This window comes from Rana temporaria, chromosome 1 (genome assembly GCF_905171775.1).
Source record: "Rana temporaria chromosome 1, aRanTem1.1, whole genome shotgun sequence".
NCBI classification, from domain to species: domain Eukaryota; kingdom Metazoa; phylum Chordata; class Amphibia; order Anura; family Ranidae; genus Rana; species Rana temporaria.
The window spans coordinates 29969937-29987603 of record NC_053489.1 but is presented as its reverse complement, the minus strand read 5'-3'; positions in this window follow the sequence as shown (position 1 = coordinate 29987603).

Below are 17667 nucleotides of genomic sequence, written 5' to 3'. Positions count from 1 at the left end.
GAACAAATGAAAATTCCAGGCATTGGGGCTTCTTTACTAAAGGCAAATAGGAGGTTCACTTTGCAAAAGGATTTTCCCTTAGTAAATGAGGTGAATCTCTGATGACTTCCATCGTCCAATCGTGTGCAGCAGGTAATTGGGTTTTATTTGCAAAGTGCATTTCCACAATTTTCACTAAGCTAAGGGAAAATTCCTTTTTGAAATGAAAAGCCTATTTGCCTTTAGTAAATAGACCCTATAGTCTTCAAATAGCCGTAGCTTTCTTCGGTCACTGAGAACCAATGACAGTTGTAAATGGCAAGAATCCTACTAGTAAAAGCAGACGGTTGGCTGAGAGGGCTCTCGTCTCTTCCAGACGGTTAAAGCCCACTTTTTCAAAGGGGGGGGGGGCTGGAAGTGTTTTCCTTCCTGGTAAGGCCAAATTTACGAGGTGTGTCTAAAAAGTTTGGTGAATGGTATCAGAAAACAAACAACACCACTTGCCGACCGCGCACCGCAGTTATACGTCCACAAGGTGGCTCTGCTGGGCGAGAGCACGTAATATGACGTTCTCTCTTCCAGCCGCCACTAGGGGGCACGCGCGCGCGCGCCCCCCGCTCGCCCCCGACTCCCGTGCGTGTGCCCGGTACAGAGCGCTCGGTACAGAGCGGGGACCGGGAGCTCTGTGTGTAAACACACAGCTCCCGGTCCTGTCAGCAGGGGAAATGCTGATCTTCGGTTCATACAATGTATGAACAGAAGATCAGGGTTTCCCCTAGTGAGGCCACCCCCCCCCCACAGTAAGAACACACCCAGGCATACTTAACCCCTTCCCCGCCCCCTAGTGTTAACCCCTTCACTGCCAGTGGCATTTTTATAGTAATCCAATGCATTTTTATAGCACTGATCGCTATAAAAATGCCAATGGTCCCAAAAATGTGTCAAAAGTGTCCGAAGTGTCCGCCATAATGTCGCAGTACCGAAAAAAAAATCGCTGATCGCCGCCATTACTAGTAAAAAAAATATAATAAAAATGACATAAAAATACCCCCTATTTTGTAAACGCTATAACTTTTGCGCAAACCAATCAATAAACGCTTATTGCGATTTTTTTTTACGAAAAATATGTAGAAGAAAACGTATCTGCCTAAACTGAGGAAAAAAAATGTTTTTTTATATATTTTTGGGGGATATTTATTATAGCAAAAAGTAAAAAATATTCATTTTTTTCAAAATTGTTGCTCTATTTTTGTTTATAGCGCAAAAACTAAAAACCGCAGAGGTGATCAAATACCACCAAAATAAAGCTCTATTTGTGGGAAAAAAAGGACGCCAATTTGTTTGGGAGCCACGTCGCACGACCGCGCAATTGTCTGTTAAAGCGACGCAGTCCCGAATCGCAAAAAGTACTCTGGTCTTTGGGCAGCAATATGGTCCGGGGGGTAAGTGGTTAAAGCTTATGGAAACTACCAACAAAAGCCTCTCTGGGAATCTGTATCTTACTATAAGTTTATTGCTATATGGACAAAATTTGTCAAATTTTAAGAAAATTAAATAAAATTTTATATTTTTTTACAAAAATGCTGAGCCTCAAAAGTCCTAAATTTTTAGTATGATTATAGCTATGACACATCAAATTTAGGGATGTGGCATAGAAATTGGCTTACGCTTAACCACTTGCCGACCGGCTAACACTGATATACGTCGGCAGAATGGCACGGCCACACAAAGCAACGTACCTGTACGTTGCTTTGAATTTGCCGTTGTGCAGGCGAGCGTGACCGCCGTGTGCTCCGTGGTCGAGCCCGCGGGACATCATGCGGACTCGATGTCCGCCGGGTTCCCGCCATCCAGTCACGGAGCTGCAGAACGGAGAGATACCTATGAAAACAAGGCATTTTCCTGTTCTGCCTAGTGACAGGACAGTGATCTGCTGCTCCCTGTCAAGGTGAGCAGTGATCACTGTCGTGTCACTTGTAGCCCAGCCCCCCTACAGTTAGAATCACTCCCTAGGACACACTTAACCCCTTCCTCACCCCCTAGTGTCTAAATCCTTCCCTGCCAGTGTCATTTACACAGTAATCAGTAATCAGACTATTTTGGTCCCAAAATAGTCAAAAGTGTCCGATGTGTCCGCCATAATGTCGCAGTCACGATAAAGATCGCTGATCGATGGCATTACTAATAAAACAAATTATAAAAAGTGAGCTGTTAGAACCACTTCAAACTATGTAGAGGCAAACATGTCCATTCCCTCCACTCGGATCTCAGATTACACTCAGCCCCCTGCTCTATGCTGTGCAGTGGGTGACATCATATAGACACTTCTGGAGTCTGCACGGAAAAATAGCCTTTAATCTGTGTACTTGAAATACCTGTAAATGAGAAATAGCTTCAGATAAATAGGTACAACTTATTTAGGAGGATTTGTTTCCTCTCTGTTTGTCACCTGAGACTGTTCATGTGCAGGCCATAGCAGCCTCCATCCCCTCTCCACTCGCCCTCAGCTTATTTCCGCTCACCAAATGCAAGCAGGCAAGTGAAATGTTGAGGGCTGCCATAGCGTATGTACCTGGAAAGAAAAACTGGCTACAGGGGCGTGTCCAGAGGGTGGTGATAAATAGCGTGTAGTAGACATGCGCACACTGAAATATTTTGCTTCGGAATTTTGTTTTTGTCCGAAAAATACATTTATTTTGTTACTCCCAAAATTAGTTTTTATTTATTTTGTTTCGTTAGAAAATGCTTTCGTCCGAAAATCTAAATTAAGGTTTAATCTGTCATTAAAGGCTTTTGGTGTCTGTCAAAAGTTCTAAGAAGATTTGACAATGCAGCTAAACTGTACGACACCGCAATCGTACATTTCCGGTCAAATGCTCCGCCCATAGGCTATAGAAGAATTCTAATGTTGTATGACACTAGTAATAATTATATTTATAAATTATTATTACTAGTCAACCAACATTAGAATTCTTCTATAGCCTATGGGCCGAGCATGTGACCGGAAATGTACGATTGCGGCGTCGTACTGTTTAGCTGCTTGTCGAATCTTCTTAGAACTTTCGACAGACACCATAAGCCTTCAATGTTTTTCGCTGCTTCGTCGAATCTTCGTCGTTCATGTCGAATGGTCTACCCCAACACTGTCTCTATCATTTTGAATCTTTCCTCTCTATGTAGAATAATCTCGGACTAATAGAGTTGAGGTTAGGCACATTCGAACACAGGTTCGATAGACACAGATCGCTATTGTCAGCGTCATGTCGAATCTCCTATCTATATCAAACTGTTGTCACAACGAAAATGAAAATAAAGCATTTTTTATGTCGGATCTTTCGGATTTCGGATTCTGTGCGTTCGTTTTAGTTTGTTAAAACGATAATGAAAATACATGAAATTTGTGCGAAAATACATTTGGGCGAAATGTCTAGCGTGTAGTCAGACTGGTCTGGGGTTGTGAGTGGGGTACCCCAAGGCTCTGCCCTGGGACCATATTTATCAGCGTATAACACGCACTTTTTTCCCCTTAAAATCCTGGGTGCGTGTTATACGCCGATTCCCGCTGTCTGTGAGGGGAAGAGGAGCGAGCACCGCCAATATACACATAGCCGAGTGTACTGTGTACTCGGCTAGGCTCGGCTCCGCTCGCAGTCACGTCCAGTCCCGCCATTGGACCTGTGTTATGTCCATCATACGAGCCTGGGCAAGGGGCGGGACTGCGAGAGGAGCCGAGTACAGCCGAGTACACAGGACATCCGGTTCTGTCTATCTCTGCGCCGCGGCGGTAATTTTAAACGTTCAAGGTGCAAGGACACTGGGAAAGGCTGCATGGACACTGGGCAAGGTTGCATGGACACTGGACAAGGTTGCATGGACACTGGGCAAGGCTGCATGGACACTGGGCAAGGCGGCATGGACACTGGACAAGGTTGCATGGACACTGGGCAAGGCTGCATGGACACTGGGCAAGGCTGCATGGACACTGGGCAAGGCTGCATGGACACTGGGCAAGGCTGCATGGACACTGGGCAAGGTTGCATGGACACTGGGCAAGGTTGCATGGACACTGGGCAAGGCTGCATGGACACTGAACAAGGCTGCATGGACACTGGACAAGGTTGCATGGACACTGGGCAAGGCTGTATGGACACTGGGCAAGGTTGCATGGACACTGGGCAAGGCTGCATGGACACTGGGGAATGCTGCATGGACACTGGGCAAGGCTGCATGGACACTGGGCAAGGCTGCATGGACACTGGGCAAGGCTGCATGGACACTGGGCAAGGCTGCATGGACACTGGACAAGGCTGCATTGACACTGGGCAAGACTGCATGGACACTGGGCAAGGCTGCAATGACACTGGGCCGGGCTGCAGATGGACACTGATCATTCTGCAACGATGGACAAGGCTGCAGATGGACACTGAATTGATGGGCATTTGAATGTAAGTTTTTATCCTTAAACTTCCCTCCTAAAAGTTTTTTTCCTTAAAATTCCCTCCTAAACTTGGGGTGCGTGTTATACGCCGACGCATGTTATACGCTGACGCGTGTTATATGCCGATAAATACGGTAGCTCAATCTCAGTGTTTCCTTTTGTGTCAATAAACTGTGTAATGAGCCCAATTAGGCTCTCCACTGACCCAGCAAGAGTCTGTGTCTGATTAAGATTGTGTTGCTGATTAATCAAAAAGTCTTAGAAGTGTAGGCTTGAAATGAATGGGTTCAGAGGTACAATGCATGCATCAAAGCAATAAACATGAAACTATACGAGCAATGAGACAAATAAAATAAAATCAATGATGATATATAGTGTGTAATATCTACAGACAAAGCAGGCAGCCCGGATTAAAAACACAGTCCTGAGGCTGCTATGGCTATGGAATTGCTGCTGTTGTGCTGCGTGGGTTAGCACTGCAAACCTGTGTGAGACAAGAGAAGGAACAGAGGAGCGAATACTCCATAGTGTAGTATGAGTACAAATTGTAATAAACAAAAATAGAATAAAATGTTGCATCAGCTCCGTACATACAGTAGCTGCCGGCAGTGACATTTCTACAGCAGCTCGTTCTTTTCCCGGCCGGTGGCCAAGGCATGATTACCTTCCACACTGACCCCGGTCTAACTTTTCAGCCACCTCTCAAGCCTTTGCACACCTTCAGTTGTTTGCATGTACAACATTTTATTCTATTTTGTTCATTAACCACTCAAAGTGGAGCTCCACCCTAAAAATGAACTTTCTATGAACAGCTTGCCTTTAAAGCGGAGGTTCACCCAAATAACATGTATATAAGATCATATTCTTTATACTTCCACCATGTACAGTATGCCCTTTTTTTTTTATTTTGGCTCTACATACCTTATTATGGCTATTTTCCACCCGGCTTCCGGGTACTGACTTCCGCGGGAGTAGGCGTTTCTATGCAGAGGCGCAATGTCACCTGGGACTTCACCCAGATGATTGACGTCCTTGAGAAAAAGTTCCCCCCCGTGCCCGCCTATTGTGTTGACGCGTCACGAGAGTCACGGAGTTTCTGAAAGTAGCCGAACTGCGAATCAGCTCTACACGGCGCCTGCGCACCGACTAGGAGCCGTGTAGAGCTGACTGCGCAGGCGCCGTATAGAGCTGACTCGCAGTTTGGCTACTTTCTGAAAGTCTGTGACTCTCATGAAGCGCCTACGCAATAGGCGGGTACGGAGGGGAACTTTTTCTCAAGGACGTCAATCATCTGGGCGAAGTCCCAGGTGATATTGCGCCTCTGCATAGAAACGCCTACTCCCGCGGGAGTGAGTACCCAAAAGCCGCGTGGAAAATAGCCATAATAAGGTATGTAGAGCCAAAAAAAAAAGGGCATACTGTACATGGTGGAAGTATAAAGAATAGCACGAGCATCGGGAGTGTGCGGCAACGTCATGCCACAATGTCGTGGTCATTGCGCAGGCACCGTGTACAGCTGACTCACAGGTGTCCATCTTCGGCTAATTTCGCCGGCTCCGTTGTGGTTCGTACTGCGCAAGGGCTGCGTCTGCGCAGTACAGGGGGGGTCATTATCCACCGGGGGACCTTTATCGGCAGAACACCATCACTGATCTCAAGTGACATAATCAGGGGTTATCCCACAAAGGAGTATTTGGAAAAAACTGTTTGAGGATCACTGAAGTACATACTGGCCTGCCTCCAAACTATTACTGTAGTTAGGAGCAGTAACATGAGGACTTGACCGTGGGCCTCTGTACACCAAATTACTAAGCTCCAAATAGGACCCGAGAAGCAGGGCCGGCCTTTGGGGTGTGCGAGCTGTGCGGCTGCACAGGGCGCCATGGGCGACAGGGGCGCCGTGCGGCCATCGCAGCTCGCAAAATGTGAGTCGCAGCAGGGCCGGGCGGTCGGCGCTACCACTTGGCGGATTAGGAAGGCAGCCTCCTAGGGTGCACTGCCACCTAAGGGCTCCGCTGACTCTTGCCTCACCTCTTCCTCCTCATTGTCACTCCCCAGGCTCCCGGCAGAGGATAGAGGGGCCCCGGACAGCCTCTTTGTGTATGTTTAGGTGACCAGGGGGCAAGGGGTGAAGATGGGGGGGAGGGCGCTACAGGATTAGCTTGCACAGGGTGCCTGAACACCTAAGCCCGGCCCTGCCGAGAAGCATCGCCTTTAAATTCAATGCAGGGTTGGAGTGGTTTGGGGCAAACCACCATCTCACAGTGACAAAGTGCAATTCCACATTGTAGGTTGACACCAGAACAGTAATAGAGAGGAAATCTTTCAATGGGGACTCTAGTTTTTGTGACCTTTAATCAGAGAAGCAGCCAAGAGGCCCATGGTAACTCTGGATGAGCCACATAGATCCACAGTTCAGGTGGGAGAATCTGTCCACAGGGCAACTATTAGTCGTGCTCTCCACAAATCTGTCCTTTATGGAAGAGTGCCAAGAAGAAAGACATTGTTGAAAGAAAGCCATAAGAAGTCTTGTTTGCAGTTTACGAGAAGCCATTTGGGGGACACAGCAAACATGTGGAAGAAGGTGCTCTGGTCAGATGAGACCAAAAGTAAACATTTTGGCATAGAAGCAAAATGTTATGTGTGGAGAAAACTAACACTGCACATCACCCTGAACACACCATTCCAACCGTGAAACATGGTGATGGCAGCATCATGTTGTGGGGATGCTTTTCTTCAGTAGGGACAGGGAAGCTGGTCAGAATTGATGGGAAGATGGATGGAGCCAAATACAGGGCAATCGTACAAGAAAACATGTTAGGCCCCGTACACGCGACCGGATCTATCCGCTGAAACTGGTCCGACGGACCAGTTTCAGCGGACAGATCCGGTCGTGTGTAGGCCCGACCGGACAATTGTCCTGCGGATCGGACAGTTTCCAGCAAACAAAAATTTCTTAGCCTGCTAAGAAATCTGTCCGCTGGAAACCTGTCCGTCGGACGTGTTCGGTCGTCTGTACAGACTCACCGGACATGTCCGACCAACCGCCATCCCTCGCATGCGTCGTACTGATTCAATGCATGCGTGGAAGCTTTGAACTTCCAGGGCCACCCACGTCGCCGCGTCATCGTCACGGCGACGGCGCGGCCACGTCCCCGCGTATTGTTTACCCGCGGATTTCTGTCTGATGGTGTGTACAACCATCAGACAGAAATCTCCGGGTGGACATGTCTGCTGAAAACGGTCCGGCGGACCGTTTTCACCGGATTATCCGTCCGTGTGTACGGGGCCTAAGAGTCTGCAAAATACTTGAGTCTGGAGTGGAGGTTCACCTTCCAGCAGGCCAACGACCCTAAACATACAGCCAGAGCTACAATGGAATGGTTTAGATCAAAGCATATTCATGCGTTAGAATGGTCCAGTCAAAGTCCAGACCTAAATCCCATTGAGAATCTGTGGCAAGACTTGAAAATTGCTGTTCACAGAAGCTCTCCATCCAGAGCTTGAGATATTTTACAAAGAAGAATGGGAAAAAATGTCACTCTCTAGATGTGCAAATCCGGTAGAGACATCCCCAAAAAGACTTGCAGCTGTAATTGCAGTGAAAGGAGGTTCTACAAAGTATTGACTCAGGGGGGGGGCGCTATACAAATGTAAATTTTCCTTCCGCTTTACAATTACCGTATTTATCGGTGTATAACACGCACAGGCGTATAACACGCACCCTAACTTTAAGGCCGGGTACACACGGACAAACATGTACGGTGAAAGCGGTCCGTCGGACCGTTTTCACCGTACATGTCTGCCAGAGGGCTTCTGTACGATGGTTGTACACACCATCGTACAGAAGTCCGCGCGTAAACAATACGCGGGGCGTGTCCGTGACGCGGCGACGTGGGCGGCCCGCCTTTAAAATGCTTCCACGCATGCGTCGAAGTCATTCGACGCATGCGAGGGACGGCGGGCGCCTGGACATGTACGGTAGGTCTGTACTGACGACCGTACATGTCCGAGCGGGCAGGATTCCAGCGGACTGTTTTAAAACAAGTCCAGGAATATTTGTCCGCTGGGAAAAGGCCCGGCGGGCAAATGTTTGCTGGAATTCGGCCCGCTCGCGCCCACACACGACCAAACATGTCTGCTGAAACTGGCCCGCGGACCAGTTTCAGCAGACATGTTTGGTCGTGAGTATGGGGCCTAAGAGGGAAGTTTCAGGAAAAAAACATTCCACAACCCCCCTGCGTATAACATGCAGACACAGTTACCCTCTATTTTCAGGGTAAAAAAGTGAGGGTTATACGCCAATAAATACAGTATGTGCCACTTTGTGTTGGTCTATCACATAACATTTTGGACACCAGGCCCTAGGACTGCTGTCTGCTCCATTCAGCAACAAGTTTGGTTCTCACAAGTGAGACCGTATCAGTCCTTATTTCTGAATTTATCACATACAGTATCACTGTGCGGCCTGTGTAACCACTCGCCACACTGTCTCCACGTTGCAATTGGATCCTAGGGCCCTCATACTTTAGCTCCTAATTTTACACAGTTAAACAGGTCCAGTTGTCCCCCTTGGTCGCCGTGGGAGGCTTTCTCCGCGATTGGCTGTGACTCCAGAGCGGTTTGGTGCTCTCTTTATAGAATTCTACTGACGAAGCAACCCAGTTGCGAAACTAGTTGAGATTCCGCGTTGCTTGACCTCCCTCTTCACCGTGATCCTCTATCTGGGGACCATCTTAGCTTGGTGACCTGTATGGTTGGTCTCGCAATATGTCTATTGCTTTATATTATTGTTTTGATGTATTTTATGACCATGTTTGTCTCTTTTTGATATCTTGTTAATAAATTGATATATATCTCTTACTCTTTTCTACTCCGTGGCCCGGATTCAGAAAGGAGATACGACGGAGTATCTCCTGATACGCCGTCGTATCTCTGAGTCCTGCCGTCGTATCTATGCGCCTGATTCATAGAATCAGGTTACGCATAGATATCCCTAAGATCCGACAGATGTAATTGACTTATACCGTCGGATCTTAGGCTGCAATCTCACGCTGGCCGCTAGGTGGCGCTTCCGTTTGTATAAGCGAGGAATATGCAAATGAGGAGTTACGCCGATTCAGAAACGAACGACCGCCCGGCGCTTTTTTTTTACGTTGTTTGCGTTCGGCGTATAGTTACCCCTGCTATATGAGGGGTATGTGTGGCGTATCCTATGTTAAGTATGGCCGTAGTTCCCGCGCCGAGTTTTGAGTTTTTTACGTTGTTTGCGTAAGTCGTTCGCGAATACGGCTGGACGTAATTTACGTTCACGACGAAAGCATGACGAGTTGCCGACGTCATTTGGAGCATGCGCACTGGGATTCAGTCGCGGCCGGCGCGTGCGCAGTTCGTTCGGCGCGGGGACGCGCATCATTTAAATTATACACGCCCCCTACCCGCCAAATTTGAATTCCGCCGGGGGGATTTACGCTACGCCGCCGCAACTTTACAGGCAAGTGCTTTGTGAATAAAGCACTTGCCTGAAAAACTTGTGGCGGCGTAACGTAAATGAGATAGGTTACGCGGATCTAAAGATCCGCTCACCTATCTGAATCTAGCCCCTTGAGTTTATTTCTCTACACAGTACCAATATAGTCCGCTTGCCCCCCTTTTTTCTTGGTCTCCTGGGTCCTTGGGGTCCCTCTAGTCCTAATTCTATTCTAAATGACTTCCAGGATGATGGTACTACTATGTCTTTAGTATTTATACTAAGAGGTTTTTATTTATATCACATACAATCCCAATAAAATGCATTTACGTTTTTGGTTCTAACATGAAAAAAAATGGAAAATTTCAAGGGGTATGAATACTTTTTCAAGGCACTGTATATTCATTTTATTGTGTTAATTCCTTCTAGTCAAACCCATAAAGGAAAATATATAGTCCAGCGCTAAACAATCAATAGTAAGTGATAAACATACTAAAAAATACCACAATAAATGAATAGATGGCGAACAAAAGTTCAAAGGTGAAAAAATATTAATGGGAAGTGATCACAGTAGAACTAATAAAAAGCAATGTGGGGGTGCAGTAATGCTGGCCCGCATTACTGCACCCCATATTACTTTTTATTAGTTCTACTGTGATCAAGTTTTACTTTGTCATGTTGTATGGCAATTTTATATAATAAACCATAATTGGTTTTTGACCTGCACCATTGGGAGCTACTTTTTCTGTTCCTCTTTTTTTTTCATTCTTTTGGAGTATGCACGGATCCACTCTGACATTCATCTGTTAGCGGAAGAAGTGTGAATTCTATATTCCAGTACACCGGACCACTCTCCATAGGATTGATCCAGACCCCTTGGAACCACAGAAATCTTTCTACACTGATCCAGATCTCTAAAGCCCTGTACACACGATCGGTCAAACCGATGAGAACGGTCTGATGGATTTTTCCATCAGTTAACCGATGAAGCTGACTGATGGTCCGTCGCGCCTACACACCATCAGTTAAAAAAAATTATCGTGTCAGAACGCAGTGACGTAAAACACAACGTGCTGAAAAAAACGAAGTTCAATGCTTCCAAGCATGCGTCGACTTGATTCTGAGCATGCATGGATTTTTAACCGATGGACGTGCCTACTAACGATCGTTTTTTTTCTTCGGTTAGGAATCCAGTTAGGTTACATTTAAAACAAGTTGGCTTTTTTTAACCGATGGATAAATAACTGATGGCGCCCACACACGATCGGTTTGGACCGATGAAAACGGTCCATCAGACCGTTCTCATTGGTTTAACCGATCGTGTGTACGCGGCCTAAGATCTCAAGCCTGTTCGACCCACTGTTACATAACAGATGAGTCCATCAGTTCTGGTAAGAGTACCTCATTTGTTTACCGCATGAAGAGTGTGAGAATTTCAGCAGTCAACTTGTCATACCTGTACTCTGTGCCATCTTATGGGAAGAATTTCCTCACATTGGGCCAGATTCTCAAAGGGCTTACGACGGTGCAACCCCATTTGCGCCGTCGTAAGTCCTAATCTGGCCCGGCGTATCTATGAGACTGATTCTTAGAATCAGTTACGCATAGATATCCATTAGATCTGACAGGCGTAAGGCTCTTACGATGTCAGATCTTAGATGCAATTTTTTTTCCTGCCGCTAGGTGTCGCCGACGTCGTTTTCCCCGTCGTCTATGCAAATTAGCTATTTACGGGAGATTCCCAAACGTATGCGCGGTTGACGCAGTGAATTTACAACGTTTCCGTAGCATTTGCGACGCGTAAAGTTGCCCCTGCTATATGAGGGGCAACCAATGTTAAGTATGGCCGTCGTTCCCGCGTCGAAATTTAAAAATGTACGTTGTTTGCCTAAGTCGTCCGTGAATGGCGATGGACGCCATTTACGTTAACGTCGAAACCAATGACGTCCTTGCGACGTCATTTAGTGCAATGCACGATGGAAAATTTTAGGGACGGCGCATGCGCAGTACGATCGGCGCGGGAAGCGCATAATTTAAATGATCCACGCCCCCTACCTGGATCATTTGAATTAGGCGGGCTTGCGCCAGAGAATTTACGCTACGCCGCCGCATCTTTACAGGCAAGTGCTTTGTGAATCAAGCACTTGCCCGTAAAACTTGCGGCCGCGTAACGTAAATGAGATACGTTACGCCTGCATAGTTTTACGCCAGTATACGAGAATCTGGCCCATTGTGTTCATTTTAACACAGACTCTGTTCACACCACTTATTGAAGCCTTCGGGCTTCCCATTAATATTTTTTCACCTTTGAACTTTTGTTCACCATCCATTCATTTATTGTGTTTTTTTTTAGTATGTTTATCACTTACTATTGATTGTTTAGCGCTGCACTATATATTTTCCTTTCTTGCTTGACTTTGTTAGTTTGAGTGCTGGCAGCTTCTTCACACTACTTGGGTTCTAGCGCAGTTTTTTCCATATTTTCCAAAACCCATAAAGAGAAATGGAATGAGCTTATTGGATGATATCCACTGGAGTCTTGTGCAACCAAAAATAATGAAAGGAACTAAATTAATGAATTCAGTATGTTATGATTCAGAGATTGTGATGGGTCCACCTTAGTCCAACTCAAACACAATAAGTAGGAATTAGGGATGAGCTGCGAGTTGGAGCCGAACAGCGAACAATTTGGGGTGTTCGCGGCAAATTCGAAAAAGCCGTGGAACACCCTGTAAAAAGTCTATGGGAGAAATCTAAAGTGCTAATTTTAAAAGCTTATATGCAAGTTATTCTCATAAAAAAGTGCTTGGGGACCCAGGTCCTGCCCCAGGGGACATGTATCAATGCAAAAAAAAGTTTTAAAAACTGCCATTTTTCGGGAGCAGTGATTTTAATAATGCTTAAAGTGAAACAATAAAGGTGAAATATTTCTTTAAATTTCATACGTAGGGGGTGTCTATAGTATGCCTGTGAAGTAGCACTTGTTTCCCGTGCTTAGAACTGTCGCTGCACAAAGTGTAATTTCCGAGCAAAAAAAGGCATTTAAAACTACTCACGGCTATAATGAATTGTCGGCTCCCGGCAATACAGAGAAAAGTCATTGAAAGTCATTGATGTCACGTCACTGGGAAAGCCCGGGTTTCCCCTTGCGTCAGAGGGGGACGGGGTCACATGACGGGTAGCCCCATCTTCAGCTACATGAGAGACCTGTCAGGCTGGCGTTACGTATTCCCAGGGTGTCTTTGGTGGAGACAGGATGCTGTTCCTCGCTGCTCTGGACATCATCGCTGGAGTCTGGAGAGGAGATCATCCATCGCAGGATACCGACAGCGTTGGAGCGGAGACCGAGAGTGGATTACCACCGCTGGAATCTTTTTTTCTTATTTAAATTTTTAATATTTTTAATAAAGGACTTATCCCAACTGTGTCTGTGTGTTTTGGGGGTCCCCTTTGTTAAAGGGGTCTTTCAGATTCCGATAAGCCCCCTGCCCGCAGACCCCCACAACCACCGGGCAAGGGTTGTGGGGATGAGGTCCTTGTCCCCATCAACATGGGGACATGGTGCTTTGAGGGGTCACAGACCCCCAAAGCATCCTTCCCATGTTGAGGGCATGTGGCCTGGTACGGTTCAGGAGGGGGGGGCGCTCTCTCATCTCATCTCTTTTCCTGCGGCCTGCCAGGTTGCGTGCTCAGATAAAGGGTCTGGTATGGATTTTTGGGGGGAACTCTATGCCATTTTTTTTTATTTGGCGTGGAGTTGCCCTTAAAATCTATACCAGACCTGAAGGGTCTGGTATGGATATTTGGGGGGAACCCCACATATTTTTTTTTATAATTTGACGCAAGGTTCCCCCTACCTGGATCATTTGAATTAGGCGGGCTTGCGCCAGAGAATTTACGCTACGCCGCCGCATCTTTACAGGCAAGTGCTTTGTGAATCAAGCACTTGCCCGTAAAACTTGCGGCCGCGTAACGTAAATGAGATACGTTACGCCTGCATAGTTTTACGCCAGTATACGAGAATCTGGCCCATTGTGTTCATTTTAACACAGACTCTGTTCACACCACTTATTGAAGCCTTCGGGCTTCCCATTAATATTTTTTCACCTTTGAACTTTTGTTCACCATCCATTCATTTATTGTGTTTTTTTTTAGTATGTTTATCACTTACTATTGATTGTTTAGCGCTGCACTATATATTTTCCTTTCTTGCTTGACTTTGTTAGTTTGAGTGCTGGCAGCTTCTTCACACTACTTGGGTTCTAGCGCAGTTTTTTCCATATTTTCCAAAACCCATAAAGAGAAATGGAATGAGCTTATTGGATGATATCCACTGGAGTCTTGTGCAACCAAAAATAATGAAAGGAACTAAATTAATGAATTCAGTATGTTATGATTCAGAGATTGTGATGGGTCCACCTTAGTCCAACTCAAACACAATAAGTAGGAATTAGGGATGAGCTGCGAGTTGGAGCCGAACAGCGAACAATTTGGGGTGTTCGCGGCAAATTCGAAAAAGCCGTGGAACACCCTGTAAAAAGTCTATGGGAGAAATCTAAAGTGCTAATTTTAAAAGCTTATATGCAAGTTATTCTCATAAAAAAGTGCTTGGGGACCCAGGTCCTGCCCCAGGGGACATGTATCAATGCAAAAAAAAGTTTTAAAAACTGCCATTTTTCGGGAGCAGTGATTTTAATAATGCTTAAAGTGAAACAATAAAGGTGAAATATTTCTTTAAATTTCATACGTAGGGGGTGTCTATAGTATGCCTGTGAAGTAGCACTTGTTTCCCGTGCTTAGAACTGTCGCTGCACAAAGTGTAATTTCCGAGCAAAAAAAGGCATTTAAAACTACTCACGGCTATAATGAATTGTCGGCTCCCGGCAATACAGAGAAAAGTCATTGAAAGTCATTGATGTCACGTCACTGGGAAAGCCCGGGTTTCCCCTTGCGTCAGAGGGGGACGGGGTCACATGACGGGTAGCCCCATCTTCAGCTACATGAGAGACCTGTCAGGCTGGCGTTACGTATTCCCAGGGTGTCTTTGGTGGAGACAGGATGCTGTTCCTCGCTGCTCTGGACATCATCGCTGGAGTCTGGAGAGGAGATCATCCATCGCAGGATACCGACAGCGTTGGAGCGGAGACCGAGAGTGGATTACCACCGCTGGAATCTTTTTTTCTTATTTAAATTTTTAATATTTTTAATAAAGGACTTATCCCAACTGTGTCTGTGTGTTTTGGGGGTCCCCTTTGTTAAAGGGGTCTTTCAGATTCCGATAAGCCCCCTGCCCGCAGACCCCCACAACCACCGGGCAAGGGTTGTGGGGATGAGGTCCTTGTCCCCATCAACATGGGGACATGGTGCTTTGAGGGGTCACAGACCCCCAAAGCATCCTTCCCATGTTGAGGGCATGTGGCCTGGTACGGTTCAGGAGGGGGGGGCGCTCTCTCATCTCATCTCTTTTCCTGCGGCCTGCCAGGTTGCGTGCTCAGATAAAGGGTCTGGTATGGATTTTTGGGGGGAACTCTATGCCATTTTTTTTTATTTGGCGTGGAGTTGCCCTTAAAATCTATACCAGACCTGAAGGGTCTGGTATGGATATTTGGGGGGAACCCCACATATTTTTTTTTATAATTTGACGCAAGGTTCCCCTTAAAGGAACACTAAAGTTTTGTTTTTTATTAGATCAATTGATTGCTGTAAGCTAGAGCATTTAAATATCACTCACCTCGTTTTTCCTTTTGACCTCCAAAATACAGTAATCCAGGTTTGAAAATGCCATTTCCTGTCTCTCCTCTTCTTGCTTTCCACCAGCATCTGAGCCGTTTTGCATGGTGGAAAACAGAATGTGCTCACCCCCTCCCTATGATTACAGCCCTGCGTGAAGATGCTCTCTTATCCCTCACAGGCATGGAGGCTAAGGCTAATGGGAACTGTAGTTCCCATTAGGCCGTGATGTAGCAAGAATGAATGTGCACCGCAAACCAGGAAGTCAGTGAGAATAATGATTCAGGAGTGACGGAGGTGAATAAAACAGCTTGATTTCAACAGGTATCAAACTAGTTATAATACAAAACATTACTTTTTACTTTATCAGCTACTGTCAGACTTTAATTTAAGAGGCAAATATTTTTGTCTTTAAACCCCTTTAATAACCATACCAGACCTGAAGGGCCTGGTATTTGAATTTGGGGGGACCCCCACGCTTTTTTTTATTATTTTTTTATCAATGACTTTCAATGACTTTTCTCTGTATTGCCGAGAGCCGACAATTCATTATAGCCACAAGTAGTTTTAAAAGATCCCCCAAGCTGCTGTGATAATCACCTATAAATCTGATGACCACCAACACATGAGTAAGGGTGGGACAATCTGCTTCTTCTTTGAAAGAATTCCCAGCAAACCTTGCAAGTGCTACCCCTGCTTCTCCCCCCGTCACCTGACCCCCGACCTCCAATTAGGTAAGGCCTGCTGGTTTGCTTCAACAATCAAAATTTTACCAAGGGTATTTTCCTCCCACTGGCCTCTTTTTATATTCATGTGATGACATTGCTTACTTATTGTACTGCATCTAATTAGAAGCAGTGTTGTTACCCCAGAAGAGGACTACAAAGACCTCTCCCTCTGCTCTTCTAAAAAGGGGGGAGAGGTGGTTTGTAGTCCACAGAGAGGGTTTAGCAACACATGCAGAGAGTACAGGGAGCTATAAAATGACAAGATTTCTGGCAGTTTCAACAGATATTTTTTCATACCGGTACTTATTGAACAGACATAACAAAACACTTTCAATGATATATTTACCAGACAAGAAGGGACCAAATAAGAAATGTTCATTGTTTGGGTGTGCATACACTTTAACCACTTCAGCCCTGGGAGAATTTACCCCCTTCCTGACCAGAGCACTTTTTGCAATTTGGCACTGCGTCAATTTAACTGACAATTGCTTGGTCATGCGACGCTGTACCCAAACAAAATTGGCGTCCTTTTTTTCCTACAAATAGAGATTTCTTTTGGTGGTATTAGATCACCTCTGTGGTTTTTGAAAAAAAAAAGAGTGACAATTTTGAAAAAAAGAGCAATATTTTTTACTTTTAGCTATAAAAAATATCCCCCCCCCAAAAAAAAAATTCTCAGTTTAGGCCGATATGTATTCTTATACATATTTTTGGTAAAAAAAATACCACAATAAGCATATATTACTGTATTTATCGGCGTATACCACGCACTTTTTTCCCCATAAAATCAGGGGAAAGTCGTGGGTGCATGATATAGGCCGATAGCATACCTCGGAGGGGAAGTAGGGGGACGAGCGCCTGGCGGAAATCACCGAGCCGTCATCTCCTCTCGGCTCTCACTTGGCTGTCACGTCACACACGCACAGTCCCGCCTCCGCCACCAGCATTGGACCAGTGTTCTGTCTGTCACAGATGATGGTCCAATGCCGATGGCGGAGGCGGGACTGTGCACGTGTGACATGAAAGCCAAGTGAGAGGAGATGCCGGCTCAGTGATTTTTCCGGCGGGCGCTCGTCCCACTCTGAGGTATGTGAGGTATGCGTGAGAGCCACTTGACCTCTTCGATATCACTCGAATTATTCCCCCTTATCTAAGAAACTTGAGGTTGATCTCCAATTGTGGTCAGTATATGATCTGTCCTCAATTGGCAGGGTTATTACTATTAAATTGATGTTACTACCTAGAATGTTGTATTATTTTCACTCATTTCCTATCGATTTGAATGCGGCAGACTCATTGAAGCTACAAGCTAAACTTATTAG